Below are 13,513 nucleotides of genomic sequence, written 5' to 3'. Positions count from 1 at the left end.
AGGTGAGGTAGGCACAAGGCAGCAACAAAAAACTGGAAATAACCCAAATGTCCATCCATATAGTGACTCTGCAGCTACCAAAAATAAAGGGAGGAAAGAAGGGGAAAAAGAGAAAAAAGAGGAAAATCTCCATATATTACTGTGGAACAGTCTCTTTTTGGATATACTGTCCAATAACAAACAAGAAGATATGTGTGTATATGTATATATAGTACTTCTTTTTTTTTTTTTTTTTTTGGCCTTGCAGTGTGTCTTGTAAGATCCCCGACCAGGGATCGAACCCGGGCCCCTGCAGTGGGCGTGCATGAGGAGTCCTAACCACTGCACCGCCAGGGAAGTCCCTATATAGCCCTACTTTTAACGTCAGGAAACGGGGAGGGAGATAATTTCCAAGAAGAAATAAAAGAAGGATTATTTAGGAACTAAAACGGTTAATGTTGAGAGTGGAAGCAGGTCCTCTCTAAATATACCTTGTTTATAGGTTTGACTTTGGAACCATATCATTATTTTTACTAACTAAAAAGGAAGTACATCAAAAAGAAAAAAGCACCAAAAAACGGAAAGCAACCGAAAACTAACAAATGTGATCATGTAGCAAGATTTCTTACCTGACACAAGGCACAAACCACAAGCTATAAAAGAAGAATTTGAAAGACCACTTCATCAAAGCACCTGCTTCTTAACAGATACCATCTATAGATACAATAAAAAGGCAAGCTACAGACTGGAAGAAAATATTTAAAGTCCAAAGGATGGGTATGCAGAATATAAAAGAGCTCCTTCAATAATTTTTTTTAAAAAACCTCACAATCTTAAAAGTGGGCAAAAGACCTGAACAGACACTTCACAAAAGAAAATATAGAAATGGCCAACATGCATATGAAAAGATGCTCAGCATCCCTATTCATCTAGGAAACACAAATTAAAAATCATAGTTACCGTTGTTTAAATATTATTTTATTTTTTATTTTTATTATTTTTCTTCCCGAAACATAATTTTATTTAATTGAAAAAATATCAGTGTGCAAATTGGACATTTTGGGTACATAAAGTCAAGTGCTAATTAAGTAAATGAGTGATGAATCATAATATCAACACTAGTCATTAAATAAAATTGCATTTAAATTAGATTTACCAGAGAGTTTCAGGACAAAAAAATATAATGAGTCAACTTTAAAGAAAGCTTCCAATAATTTTATTCTTTTTCTCCCCTCAAATTTTATTTTAAAAACTCACAAATGTTCAGAAGCTTGGACATAGGACGAAGAACATTTTTTTTTTTTTTTTTTGCGGTACGTGGGCCTCTCACTGTTGTGGCCTCTCCCGTTGCGGAGCACAGGCTCCGGACGCACAGGCCCAGGGGCCATGGCTCACGGGCCTAGCTGCTCCACGGCATGTGGGATCTTCCCGGACCAGGGCACGAACCCATGTCCCCCGCATCGGCAGGCAGACTCCCAACCACTGCGCCACCAGGGAAGCCCTCTCTCTTTTTGCCAAACAATTTTAAAGTCATATACGTTATGATATTTTATTCTTTATTTCTGTATGCATCACCTAAATGGACATTTTACTATATAACCACAATACTGTTATCACACCTAAGAAATCTGACAATAATTCCATAATGCCATCTAATATATGAAGTCAAGTTCCCCCATTTTTTACAAAAATGTCTCATATTTTCCTCCAATTTAAAATTCAACCAAGGTTCATGCATTGCATTTGGTTATATCTCTGTAGATTTTTTTTAAATTTTTTTATTGGAGTATGGTTGCTTTACAATGTTGTGTTAGCCTCCACTGCACAACAAAATGGATCAGCCATACACATACAGGTATCTCCTTCCTTTTGGACTTCCCTCCCACAGTGCATTACGTAGAGTTCCCTGAGCTATACGGTATGTTCCCATCAGTTGTCTATTTTATACATAGTATCAATAATGTATATGTGTCAATACCAGTCTCCCAATTCCTCCCACCCCACCCCTTTCCCCCTTGGTATCCATACATTTGTTCTCTACGTCTGTGTCTCTATTTCTGCTTTTCATATAAGATCATCTATACCATTTTTCTAGATTCCACATATATGCTTTATTATACAATATTTGTTTTTCTCTTTCTGACTTACTTCACTCTGTATGACACTCTCTAGGTCCATTCACATCTCTACAAATGACCCAATTTCATTCCTTTTTATGGCTGAGTAATATTCCATTGTATGTATGTACACGTCTTCTTTATCCATTCCTCTGCTAATGGACGTTTAGGTTGCTTCCCTGTCCTGGGTATTGTAAACAGTGCTGCTATGAACACTGGGGTGCATGTGTTTTTTTGAATTATGGTTTTCTCTGTTCTATTTTTATTTATAAATATGTTGGTGGGAAGTGGAGTCTTTCTTTCTTTATTTTTGGCCATGTGTCATGCAGAATCTTAGTTCCCCAACCAGGGATCAAACCCGTGCCCCCTTCAGTGGAAGCATGGCATCTTAACCACTGAATCACCAGGGAAGTCCCTCCACTGGTTAAATTTTAAAAAACAGACAACCCCAAGTGTTGACAAGCATACAGAACAACTAGAAGCTCCTACATTGCTGGTGTGAGTGTAAAATTGTTCATCATTTTGGAAAACTGGCAGTTTCTCCTAAAGGCAAACATCCACCCACCTGGGATCAGCAACTCCACTCCCAGGTTTTCACCCAGGAGAAATAAAAACATATGTTCAGAAAAAGACCTGTATGAGAAAATTCATAGTAGCTTGAGTCATAATAGCCAAAATCTAGAAACAACCCAAATATTTGTCAGCAGGTGGGTGGATCATCATATTGTGTACATTATTTATACCAAGGAATTCTGCACAGCGATGAACACGTCTCAAAAAATGATTCTGAGCCAAAGAAGCCTGACTACATCTCCTATGAGCCTAGTTATTTGAAGTTCTGAAACAGGCCAAGCTGTGAGACGTGGTGAAAGTAGAGGTGACACCTGTGAAGGCAGAGAATCTGGGCATGAAGGCAGATGTGCATGGCATCCAAGGGCCACTTACATCAGAGATGTGTTAGATTTGTGAATTGTTGCAACCGGTTTTCAGCTGATGGAAAAGAAGCATATTGAGGAAGGCCTTTCCTGATTCCCACAGAGATCTTGTCTTCCTGGAAAGAAAAGATGCCTCTTCTGAGGTCAGGGCCTCGCTCCAGCACCATCTCCCCCTTCACGGACCCTCTGACCTCCTGTCGCTGCAGCTCTTTTACCAATTCCAAGGCGTCCACACCCGAGAGTCTTGAAGCAGCCAGCTTGGCGTTCCTGCTAGTCCTTTTTGCCTCTACATGATGACGTGTCGCCTCAGCCCCTCTTCTCACTCTGTCCCCTGCGCCCCGTCTCCTTTGGACAGTGCATTGCTGTCTGAGGTTTGATGCCTGCTTCCTGTCCTGCTGCATCCCCCAGCCCGCCATGGAGGAGGTGGTCCACTAATATAGATTGACTGCGTGAATGAATGAATGAATGAGCTGCGTGATTCACCACCCATCACATCCCACCCCTTTGGCTTAAAATCCTCCCGATTTCACACCCCAGGACTAGGGGGCTTTATATAGACTTGAGGTTATACATCTTGGGATAAAGTTGGCGACTGCCTCCTTCTCCGGGGATTTTTGAGGACGTTGGTCCCCTTAACGCAGGGTTTGGACCCCGGCTGGCGCGTCTGAACTGGGACACTCAGAGGGAGAATGAACGAGGGAGATGGGCGACGCTCGCGGGCTCCGACCATCCCGGCCATCGCCACCAGGGGGCAGCACCAGACTGCGCGAGTCCGTCTCACTTTGTCCCTCCAGGCTCTGCTGGTCGGACAGGTCCTCATCTAGCGCAGGGGGGACCGGGGAGCAGGTCCGCCCCTGCCATAGTCCCTTTAGGGCTGGCCTGGTGCCTTCACACCGCCCTGGGGCTGAGGACTTCTGTCCCACCTTGTCCTCCTCAGGCCAGGCTGCAAGGAGTGAGGAGGCCTGAGAGAGGGCTTGAGGCCAGCCCAAGGGCACGCCTCCCGGTTAGACCCCAGTCCCTCCGCACCCAGATGCGGGACCCCATGGGAGAGCCATGAGGCCTGGCTGGGCTCCTCCTGGGCCTCTTCCATGAGGATCAGTTCTCTGCAAGGCTCAGGGCTCCTGGAGGACTGCTTTGTTGTTGTTATTTGTTTGGGTTTTTTTTGTTTTTATTTTTGGCTGTGTTGGGTCTTCATTTCTGTGCGAGGGCTTCCTCTAGCTGCGGCAACCTGGGCCACTCTTCATCGCGGTGCGCGGGCCTCTCACTATCGCGGTCTCTCTTGTTGTGGAGCACAGGCTCCAGACGCACAGGCTCAGTAATAGTGGCTCACGGGCCCAGTTGCTCCGTGGCATATGGGATCTTCCCAGACCAGGGCTCGAACCCCTGTCCCCTGCATTGTCAGGCAGATTCCCAACCATTGTGCCACCAGGGAAGCCCTATTTGTTTTTAAACTTTGCATCCCCTAAATAAGGCCTGGCATGGAAGAGGAAGAAGGTGGTTAAAGCATGGGCTCTGTCACTCCCAGCTGTGTGACCCTGGGCCTCAGTTTCCTCCTCTGTAAAATGGGTATAACAACAATGACAATGATAATAATAATAATAAAACTTCCTGCTAAGAGTGTTAGGAAAATTCAAGAAGACAGTTTTACTTTCTGGCTGATCCTTCACACATGCCTACTTTCTGTTCCTTCCATCCTGCCCCCCCTCCCACCACCCACCCCCAGCCTTGCAGCTCCTGCCGCCTGGAGGGCTCTTTCCTGAGATATCCCATGTCTCATCGTCAAACTCAGCTCATATGCTACTTCCTCATGGAGGGCTGCCATGGACCCCCGCGCGAGAGGAACCAGCCACCCTGTACCAGGCCACCTGGTTCATTGTTTTTTATTTATTTATTATTTTTTGGTGCGGCATGCGGGATCTTAATTCCTTGACCAGGGATCGAACCCGTGCCCCCTGCACTGGGAGCGCAGAGTCTTAACCACTGGACCACCAATTTTGCCAGCACTTACCTCTGCCTGGAATTGTCCAGTTCCTGTTTAGTTTACTTGACCAGTGTCTGTTGTCCCTAAAACTCCAGCTCTGTGAGGGCGGGAACCTCACTGATTTTGTTGACAGCTGTCTCCCCAGTACGCAGCACGGTGCCCGGGACATAGTAGATGCTCAATAAAGATTTGTTGTATGAATGATGAATGAAAGAAATCGTGTGAAGCACATAGAAAGCTTGCAATTAGGGACTTCCCTGGTGGCGCAGTGGTTAAGAATCTGCCTGCCAATGCAGGGGACACGGGTTCAAGCCCTGGTCCGGGAAGATCCCACATGGCACAGAGCAACTAAGCCCGTGCGCCACAACTACTGAGCCTGCGCTCTAGAGCTCGTGAGCCACAACTACTGAAGTCCGTGCGCCTAGAGCCCATGCTCCACAGCAAGAGAAGCCACTGCAATGAGAAGCCCATGCACCGCAACGAAGAGTTGCGCTCGCCACAACCGCTCGCCACAACTAGAGAAAGCCTGTGCAGCGACAAAGACGCAACACAGCCAAAAATAAATAAATTTATTTTTTGAAAAAGAAAGCTTGCAATCAATAATGACCACAATAAATTAAATTAGCAGAGTCCCCAAAAGCCAAGGCAGGGGGGCAGGCCATCCTGGGAATGGAGTGAGCCTGGAGTTCTGGCAGCTGGGAGTCCTGGAGGACCCTGGTCCTCTCCTGCTTGTGACTCTGAGCTCCTCGCTCACCCTCTCTGGGTTCTGCAATAAGGAGGACTCCGCAGCCAGGGCTGCTCAAGGAAAAAAGGAGATGGGACTTTTTTTTCCCTTCCTGCTCATCCTGTTCCCAGAAGGGCCCAGCTCCTGCAGGGAAGCGGGGAGATAAGGGGGAAGGAATCTGGAGGAAGGAGTGGTAACTGTAATTATTGTGCAATCGATGATGAGGGGGGGGCTGGGTTGCCAAGGGGCTGGGGAGGGGCAGCTGGAGAACCTCTCCAGCCTGGGGAGGGGCTGCGTTTACCCCGAGCCCTCCCTTCCCTCTCCTCCTGCCCATCAGAGGGGTCCCACCTGCTCTACTGGCAAAGGGATCCCTGAGCCCTGGGCGGGACCTGCTGGGTCATACTGGGACGTCCCCTAACCTCTCTGGGCTGCATTTCCAGCTCTGCTAACCAGTCATCTGTCTGCTTTCTCTTCCTCCCAGCTTGTGGTGAGCTGGGGGCAGGAGGTGTGGGAGGTGGATGGGCTGCTTGCTGTAGGTGCCCCCTCCCCAAGCCCCATCGCTTATTGGGAGCGGGGAATTCTTGTCCCCTGGGCACCATCGGAGGCTCTCTCTCTGAAGAGTGGGCATCCCAGATGGAGGTACTTCTTCCCTGATGGGTGCCTTCCATCCCCTGCCCTCAGAACTCTGTGAGTGAACTCGGAGGCCTGCCTGGAGGAGGAGGCAGGGGGACTGTTTCTAGACTGAGAAAGCTCTGGGGTCTGGAGTTTGGGGGAGAATCCAGGGAGCTGTGCAGTGGGAAAGTGTGGTTATGCATGTTTCCATCTGCGTGTGTTTGCATGGGGGGCATGTGTGCGTGGGGGGTGCGGATATTGGTGCTGTGTGTGGTACGTGTCTTGTCTGCTCGAGTGTCTATGGATATCTCATCTCATTTACATGCGGTGTTTGCAGTGCAGGTTTGTGTGTGGAGGTGTGAGTGTGTGTGCTCACGTGTCTCCACGCATCTCAGTGGGTTCTGTGTCTGGGTCCTTTTGGGAGGGGTGGTCTGTGTTCGGGGTGAGCTCACAAAGCTGGCTCCTGGGCCCTTTTCCCTCCTTCAGTCAGCAGACTCAGCCGGCCCCCTTAGCCCCCTTGGACCTCACCCTGAGTGGGTTACAGCCTCAGAGCTACCCGGAGGGGGTCAGCCCAGGAGGAGCAGAGCAGAGAGCAAGCTCCCACCTCCACTGGCCTCCCACCCAGCTTGGGGTGGACTTTCCAGCTCCCTCTCAACTGTAGGCTCTTCTGGTGCCATTTTACAGAAGGGAAAACTGAGTCTCTCGCCAGTCCCCTCATCTGTGGCCGACCTTGCTACCCGCCATGACATTGCCTCTGCCCTGGTTCTTCAACAAGTATTTACTGAGCACCTACCATGTGTCAGGCATACAAAACCAAGCAAGACAACGTGCCTGCCCTGGCGAGCCAATGTGTTAGTGGGGGAAACAGACACCAAAGACTTTCACAGGGGAGAACGGTGAAATGGTAACCATGGGCGATGTGACAGACTGAGGGAGGGCACGGCACGCACTTAGTTCAGGGTGGGTGGAAGGTCCCCTCATTTGAGCAATGACCAGAAAGAGGCAGCTTGGGAAGATGCAGGGGGAGAGAGTGGCCCCAGTTCCAGTCATTGGCAGAGTGAAGTTCACCCACCATCTGGCCCCGCAGCCTGCACTCCTAGCTCACTCAGCACAGCTGGATGGGGCCATTCACCCTGCTCACCAAAATATCCCGAAGATGTAAAGTGGCTTCACAAAACGATGAAAGAATTAGAAGGAAATAGGAAATGCCACAGAGTATTTATCTAACCTTAGCAGCGGGCTGAAAACCCCTGAAGCAGCATAGGAAAGGATAGCCGGATTTGAGCACGTGGATCAGGTGGGCCGTCCTGTGGATGCCGGTGATAACGACGTGTCAGTCGTCGGTTGTAACCAGTGAACCACTCTGGTGCAGATGCTGCTGGCTGTGTGGGGGCAGGTGATGTCTGATCACCTTGACCTGCCTACAGCAAGAATCCTGCTAGCTCAGTTTAGCCAGAATCCCCCTTGACCCATGATGTTTCGTTTCTTCTTAGTAATTTTCCATCCACTGTCCTCCCCCACACACCCCCGCTATAAGTTTCCAGTTTTCCTAGTTGCATTTGGAGTTGAGCCCAATCTTTGCAAAAACCCCATTGCAGTGGTCGCTACACCTATCGTGATTGTCCTGAACAAAGTCTGCCTTACCGTTTTAACAAGTGTCATGAGTAATTTTTTCTTGAACAATGGTTGGATTCATGCTTTTGAAAGCTCATTCTGCCTGCTGCACAGAAAATTGGTGCATGAGCATGGTTATTAGGGAGAGGCAGAAGCGACTGGGGGAGGCTGCAGCTCCTGGTGAGATGGTAGAGGCCTAAGTCAAGGTGGGAAGAAATGGGTACAGGTGGGTGGACATGAGACACACTTTGAAGGGAGGAGTCTCCATTCATACCTGCTTTAAGCCCTTACCTGGTTGCCATCGCTCCTTAATTGAGACCCATAAATTTAGCCCATTCTGGCAACTGCCATCTCACCCCACACTCCCTTTCCTCTCTCTATGTCTTAGCCCCACCATGCTCCTTCCCACCCCAGGGCCTTTGTACATGCTCTCATCTCTCTCAGGAACGTCCTTTTCTTTGTTTAATTCCTGATTAAAGATCTCAGGACAATCAGCACTTTTCAGAGAAGTCTCTCCTGGCTTCTCCAGCACCATGTCTGACCCTGCTGTGGGTCACAGAGTGATTTTGTACCTTGTGTGATTACTGGTTTAACATCTGCCTCTGCTATTAGAGTGTATCAATGAGGGGGCGGGGGCGGTGGGGCAAGGCTAATGAGAGTTTTGTTTAGCCCAGGGCTTGGAACAGAGTACAGGTGCAATAAATATTTGTCAGATGGCTGGCTGAATGGCTAATAAGGCCTTGTTGGGCATAAAACTTAGACCACATGCCCTCATCAGCTGTTAGCTCAGGTCTGGCTGCTAGGCCAGAGCCATCAGATGGGGCCCAGGTGGTGGGCTGATATCACTGACTGCAGGAGACTTAAGCAACCACAATTTGGGAGAGAACCCCCTGCGACCTGTCTCATCCTGTGGTGGAGGGCAGGCACCCACTGAGCCATGGAGGCTTATCTAGCCCACCACCTGACATCTTGGTTATTGGTTAGCACTACCCGTCTACCACTTCCCCAGGCTGTGACTCCTCAGGGGCGGGAACAGGGCAGGCACTTTTTATTTCCGGGTGCTCAGTGCCCAACACAGAGCCCAGCATGGGCAACACATCCAGTGAAGAATTGTAGACCCGAACTGCACAATCTCAGGTGTGAAATTCTGAGAGGCTTCAGTTTAGTTGAGAAGGGCTTTGGGGAAAAAAGGAAGAAAAGGGACTGCCTTAGTTTGCTCTGGCTGCCGTAACAGAATACCACAGACAGGTGACTTAAACAACAGCAACTTATTTCTCCCAGTTTTGGAGGCTGAGAAATCCAAGATCAAGGTGCTGGCCAATTCAGTTCCTATTGGAGAATCCTCTTGTAGGCTTGTAGAGGGCTTCCTTCAACATCTCTTCTTTGTGTGGGTGTAGAGGAGAGAACAAAGGAGGTGGGAGGAAGAGGGAAAGGGAGAGGGAGATGGGGGGAGAAAGTGTGTTACTGGAAAACTGGGTTCATCTCTTGGTGGGTGTGGAGTGAAAAGACACAACCAAGCTAAAGATCAGGAGAATGAAGGATTTATCATTACTGGCAGCAGGTAAGGAGAACACCTGGGATCTTTCCCAAAGCAGTGTCTCCCCAATAGCAAAATCGGGGAAGTTTTTCTTTGGCCACACAGCTTATGGGATTTTAGTTCCCTGACCAGGGATTGAACCTGGGGCCCCCGCAGTGAGAGTGCCAAGTCCTAACCACTGGACCACCAGGGAATTCCCCAAATTGGGGAAGTTTCAATCCCCTATTCATGAAGGGGATTGAGCAGAGGAGAATTCAGCATAGAATTGGGGCAAAGGTCGACAGAGTCCAAGTTTTAGTTGATTGAGGTCAGGAGGGTCAACATTATCACTCCCTTGAGGAGGAACTACAACTGTTTTATCGCTGAACTCTTGTTTCTTGACTACTTTTCCTTTGTTCCTGCATTCCCTCACTTCCCTGAAGATCATTAATTATTGAGCCCTGTTAAAGGACAAACATTGTGGCTGCGCTTAGATCACAAAATGGCTTAGGCCAAAAATGGCTTCTCTTATGTCAAGAAAGCCATGCCTGGTACCTTCTCCGGGGACCCCTAACTTATCTGCATACAAGAGCAGGCAGAACTGATGAGTTCCAGGAGGGACCCCCGTGCCGTCCCCACTCCTGGACCCTGTTGTTCCAGGACAGTTACAGGATACCTCCCCCCTTCCCGCCCCTCAACTACCAGCCTGAGCCTGGGTCCAAGGCTGGGTTCCCTTTCAGAGGCTGCTCCCGACTTGCTGTGTGTGAGGGGGTGGGTCACCTCTCGTGCCTCAGTTTCCTCGCCTATGAGAGTACAAAATTAATTTAAAAAAAAGGGGGGGGTGGGATGAATCGGGAGATTGGGATTGACATATATACACTATTGATACTATGTATAAAATAGATAACTAATGAGAACCTACTGTATAGCACAGGGAACTCTACTCAGTGCTCTGTGGTGACCTAAATGGGAAGGAAATCCAAAAAGGAGGGGATATGTGTATACATATAGCTGATTCGCTTTGCTGGACAGTAGGAACTAACACAACATTGTAAAGCAACCATACTCCAATAAAAATTTTAAAAAAAGATGAGAGTAAGGTCATTTACCTGCAGACACAGAGGACTCAAGGAGGGAGTGGAAATTAAGAGCCAAACACAAACAAAAAGAACGAAATCAACAGATTTCCCTCGGTTTTTTGTTCTTTCTTTCTTTGCATTTTTTTTGGTTTTCTTTTCCTCCCTTCGGCCGCTCTCTTCATTCCTTCTTGTCATTCCTAGATCTCTTTCTTCGAGCTAAAACGGAGGTGCCCCTGGGCCGTCCGGTTTCTGGAGCTAAGGTCAGGTGGGGGACCAGACCCGACGCCGTTGGCTAGGGGAGGGACCTGTTCGGGCGCGAAGACCAGATTCTCTTCCTTTTCAGGGGAGTTTTCTGGCCGGGGTACGGCACAGGCCTGAAGCCGGGTCCCCCCAAAGGCCATGCGCCCGGCAATCCCGCCAGTCGCGCGCGAGGACACAAAGATCCCGCCGGGGCTGTGCTCCCGCCCGCCCCGCCCCTGCTCCAGGCCGCAGTCCCATTGGCTGATAGCTCCTGGGGGCTGGGTCAGGGGCGGGGACGCGGCGAGCCCGCCCCGCGAACCGCGCCCCCTCTCCAGCTCTGTTCCCGCAGTTCGAGCAGAGCAGCTGGCTGAGCGGAGTGGGTCGTCAGGTAGGGAGCTTCTCCGGGGACCCCAGGAGGGGTGTGGTGTGGTGCCCCCGCCCCGAGGGAGGCCCAGGAACCTCCGGGATGGGACCTCGGCCTCTTCTGCCGCTGCTGCCCCCATTCACCGCCCCCTCTGCAGGGTCTTCCAGCTCGCCGGCAGAGGGCCCCAGGCTGGGTCTCTCTAGGCCCCTAGGAAATACCCGGGCCGCCTTGGCCTATTTGGGGAGCGCGGGTTACTCATCCCCCTCCGGAGAATGGTGGGTGTGGCAGCAGCTGGAGGGAATGTGAGGCGGACGTCGGGTTGCATTTCCCGCCTGCCCACCTGTTTTCTTCCGGCGGGAAAAAACCTCCCCTCCTCCTCGTCCCGCCCCCGCCCGCCCCCACCCCTTACCACCCTCCCCCTGCTTTCGCCTGTGGGCTGGAGCAGGATGGGGTGACTCGCGGTGCGCTGGGGCGAGGCGCGGCGGGGGTGGGGGGCGCCGCTCGGGGAGGTGGAGGCAGCCCGCAGCCAGGCCTGGCCGCGCCAGCTGTGGGCTCAGTGGTGGGACCTCGGTCGGGCTTGGCCGGGAGGTGGGCTGGGGGTATCCTGGCGCCGGGCGATTGGCCGCGTCTGGGGAGGAGGAGCTGCCTGGCGCTCGCCCCGTGTGTTTGCGTCTGGATGGGGGGCCCCAGAGGCCTTGCCGAGAAACTTCTTCCGCGCCCACAGGCTCCCTCCTGACAGCCTCACTGGCAGCCCAAGTTTGTAGGCCGGAAATGCAACGGTTTTTTGTTTTGTATTGATTTCTGACAAGGAAGCCCCTGGTCCCCACAGCTTATCTGGGGTTGGAGTGGATGTGTGTATTGGGGGTGGGGGACAGGAGATCCGCCCCTCCAGGCACGATCTCCGTTCCCACAGGCGGGGGTATCTCACTGCAAAATAGGAGGCTTCTCGGAGCCTCCGGCTCCCCATCCGTAGACTGGGGATGTAACTTTTCCTATCATAACGGGGTGAGTGAGAATAAAAGGACATGGCTGACCCAGTGCGGGGAGGAACGTTGGCTACTGTTAACATTTTTTACTGGCTTTTTGGATATTTCTTGGTCTCTTCACTCCCTCATTGGAGGAGTCTTGCCCCTCCAATGCGTTCGCCACCCTGAACCCAGGGAGCACTTGTAAAAACAGGTTCAGATCAACCCCCGGCTTAAAATGGTCCACCGTTGCCCCCATTGTCGGTCAAGTCTCAAACTTTTCAACAGAGCTTTCTATTACCTTCCCGCGAGACCCTCCCAGCCTCTTTCTGCCGCCCGTTCTCCCTCACCCTGGGCCTTTGCCCCTGCAGGTCCCAGGGAAAACTTCCCCACTCCGCCTTTAGGACTCGAAGCAGCCGCTGCTTCCTCGGGGCCAGGGGCCTCCTCCAAACCCCCTCTGTGCTCGCCATCCTCGGGCGGACTTGATGACCGCGGTTCTCAAAGCTGCTGTTTGTCACTCCCTCCCCCCACCCCCGCCCCCAGCTGGCGCAGGAGCCCCAGCAGAGCCGGAACCGGGGCCTGTAGCGCCGCCCAGCCCAGCCCGGAGTAGATGCTCGCAATGAGCTGAGCCCGGCCCAGCGCCGGGCTCTGGGTCCTGGGCGGGGACGAGGGTGGGTCTTTGTCTCACCGAGTGGCAAAGTCAGGGCATTTGGTTTGTGTCCCATCAGCAGGGACAGGAATGGGAGGGATTATTCTAGATGGCCCCAGGCCTGACAGTTCTATGGTTAGCGGCTCTGCCATTGTTTCAGAGCCTTTGTATCTGGTACCCCCTGCACAACATCCTCCGCACGACGTCCGCCGGGCTGGGAGGCTGCACCAGGACTGTCCCATTTGACAGATGGGCAAACTGAGGCGGGGAGCGGTGAGGTCGCTTGCCAGGGGTCACAGAGGGAGTGGAGTGCAGAGTTAGGCCTGAGACTCAGGTCTGACCGAAGCCCTGGGAGAATGGAGGCGAGAATGGAATACAGGAGGGCTGGAAGTGGGGGTGATGGGGTGCAGAGTAGGCCCCTAGTTACGAGCAAGGGCTTGGGCTCCTCCCAGGAGGGCTGCCCAGGCTGGGAGCCGGCGGGCGCAGGGTCCTGGGCGGGGCGGGCGTGTTCGGGAGCGCTAACGGGGTGCAGTGCTGGAGGGGCGCCTCTTCTTCCCGGCCGCTGGCCCTTGGGTTTCCGGCCTCTTCCCAGCACTCTGGGGCGGCCGAGCAGTTCCCGGCTGGGCTTGCTCCCCCTCCCCGGACGCGGGCATCGCGGGCTGCACCCTCCGCGCCGAGTTCGTATTTCTCCCTGCTGCTGGCGCTGCAGGCTCCAGCCAGGCCGCCCCGCCCTCGCGC

The 13,513-nt window shown here is 51.8% G+C and overlaps 1 protein-coding gene and 1 non-coding gene across 2 annotated transcripts in view; one reads left to right on the top strand and one right to left on the bottom strand.

The window, feature by feature from the left end:
* Window positions 1–9,619: 9,619 nt before the first annotated feature.
* On the bottom strand, window positions 9,620–9,692 carry TRNAE-CUC (transfer RNA glutamic acid (anticodon CUC)). Its single transcript has one exon. It is a non-coding gene; the product is annotated as a tRNA-Glu (tRNA).
* A 1,450-nt stretch (window positions 9,693–11,142) lies between these two features.
* CARHSP1 (calcium regulated heat stable protein 1) overlaps window positions 11,143–13,513 on the top strand; it is a 10,484-nt gene continuing 8,113 nt past the window's right edge. The window contains exon 1 of the mRNA XM_007469931.1: window positions 11,143–11,185. The gene's annotated coding sequence lies outside the window, so the exon portion shown is untranslated. The remainder of the gene's footprint in view (window positions 11,186–13,513) is intronic.

Source organism: Lipotes vexillifer, unplaced genomic scaffold (assembly GCF_000442215.2).
Source record: "Lipotes vexillifer unplaced genomic scaffold, Lipotes_vexillifer_v1.1 scaffold1120, whole genome shotgun sequence".
In the NCBI taxonomy this organism is placed as follows: Eukaryota; Metazoa; Chordata; class Mammalia; order Artiodactyla; family Lipotidae; genus Lipotes; species Lipotes vexillifer.
The sequence above is the reverse complement of the archived record's forward strand: the minus strand, read 5'-3'. Positions and strand labels throughout refer to the sequence as shown.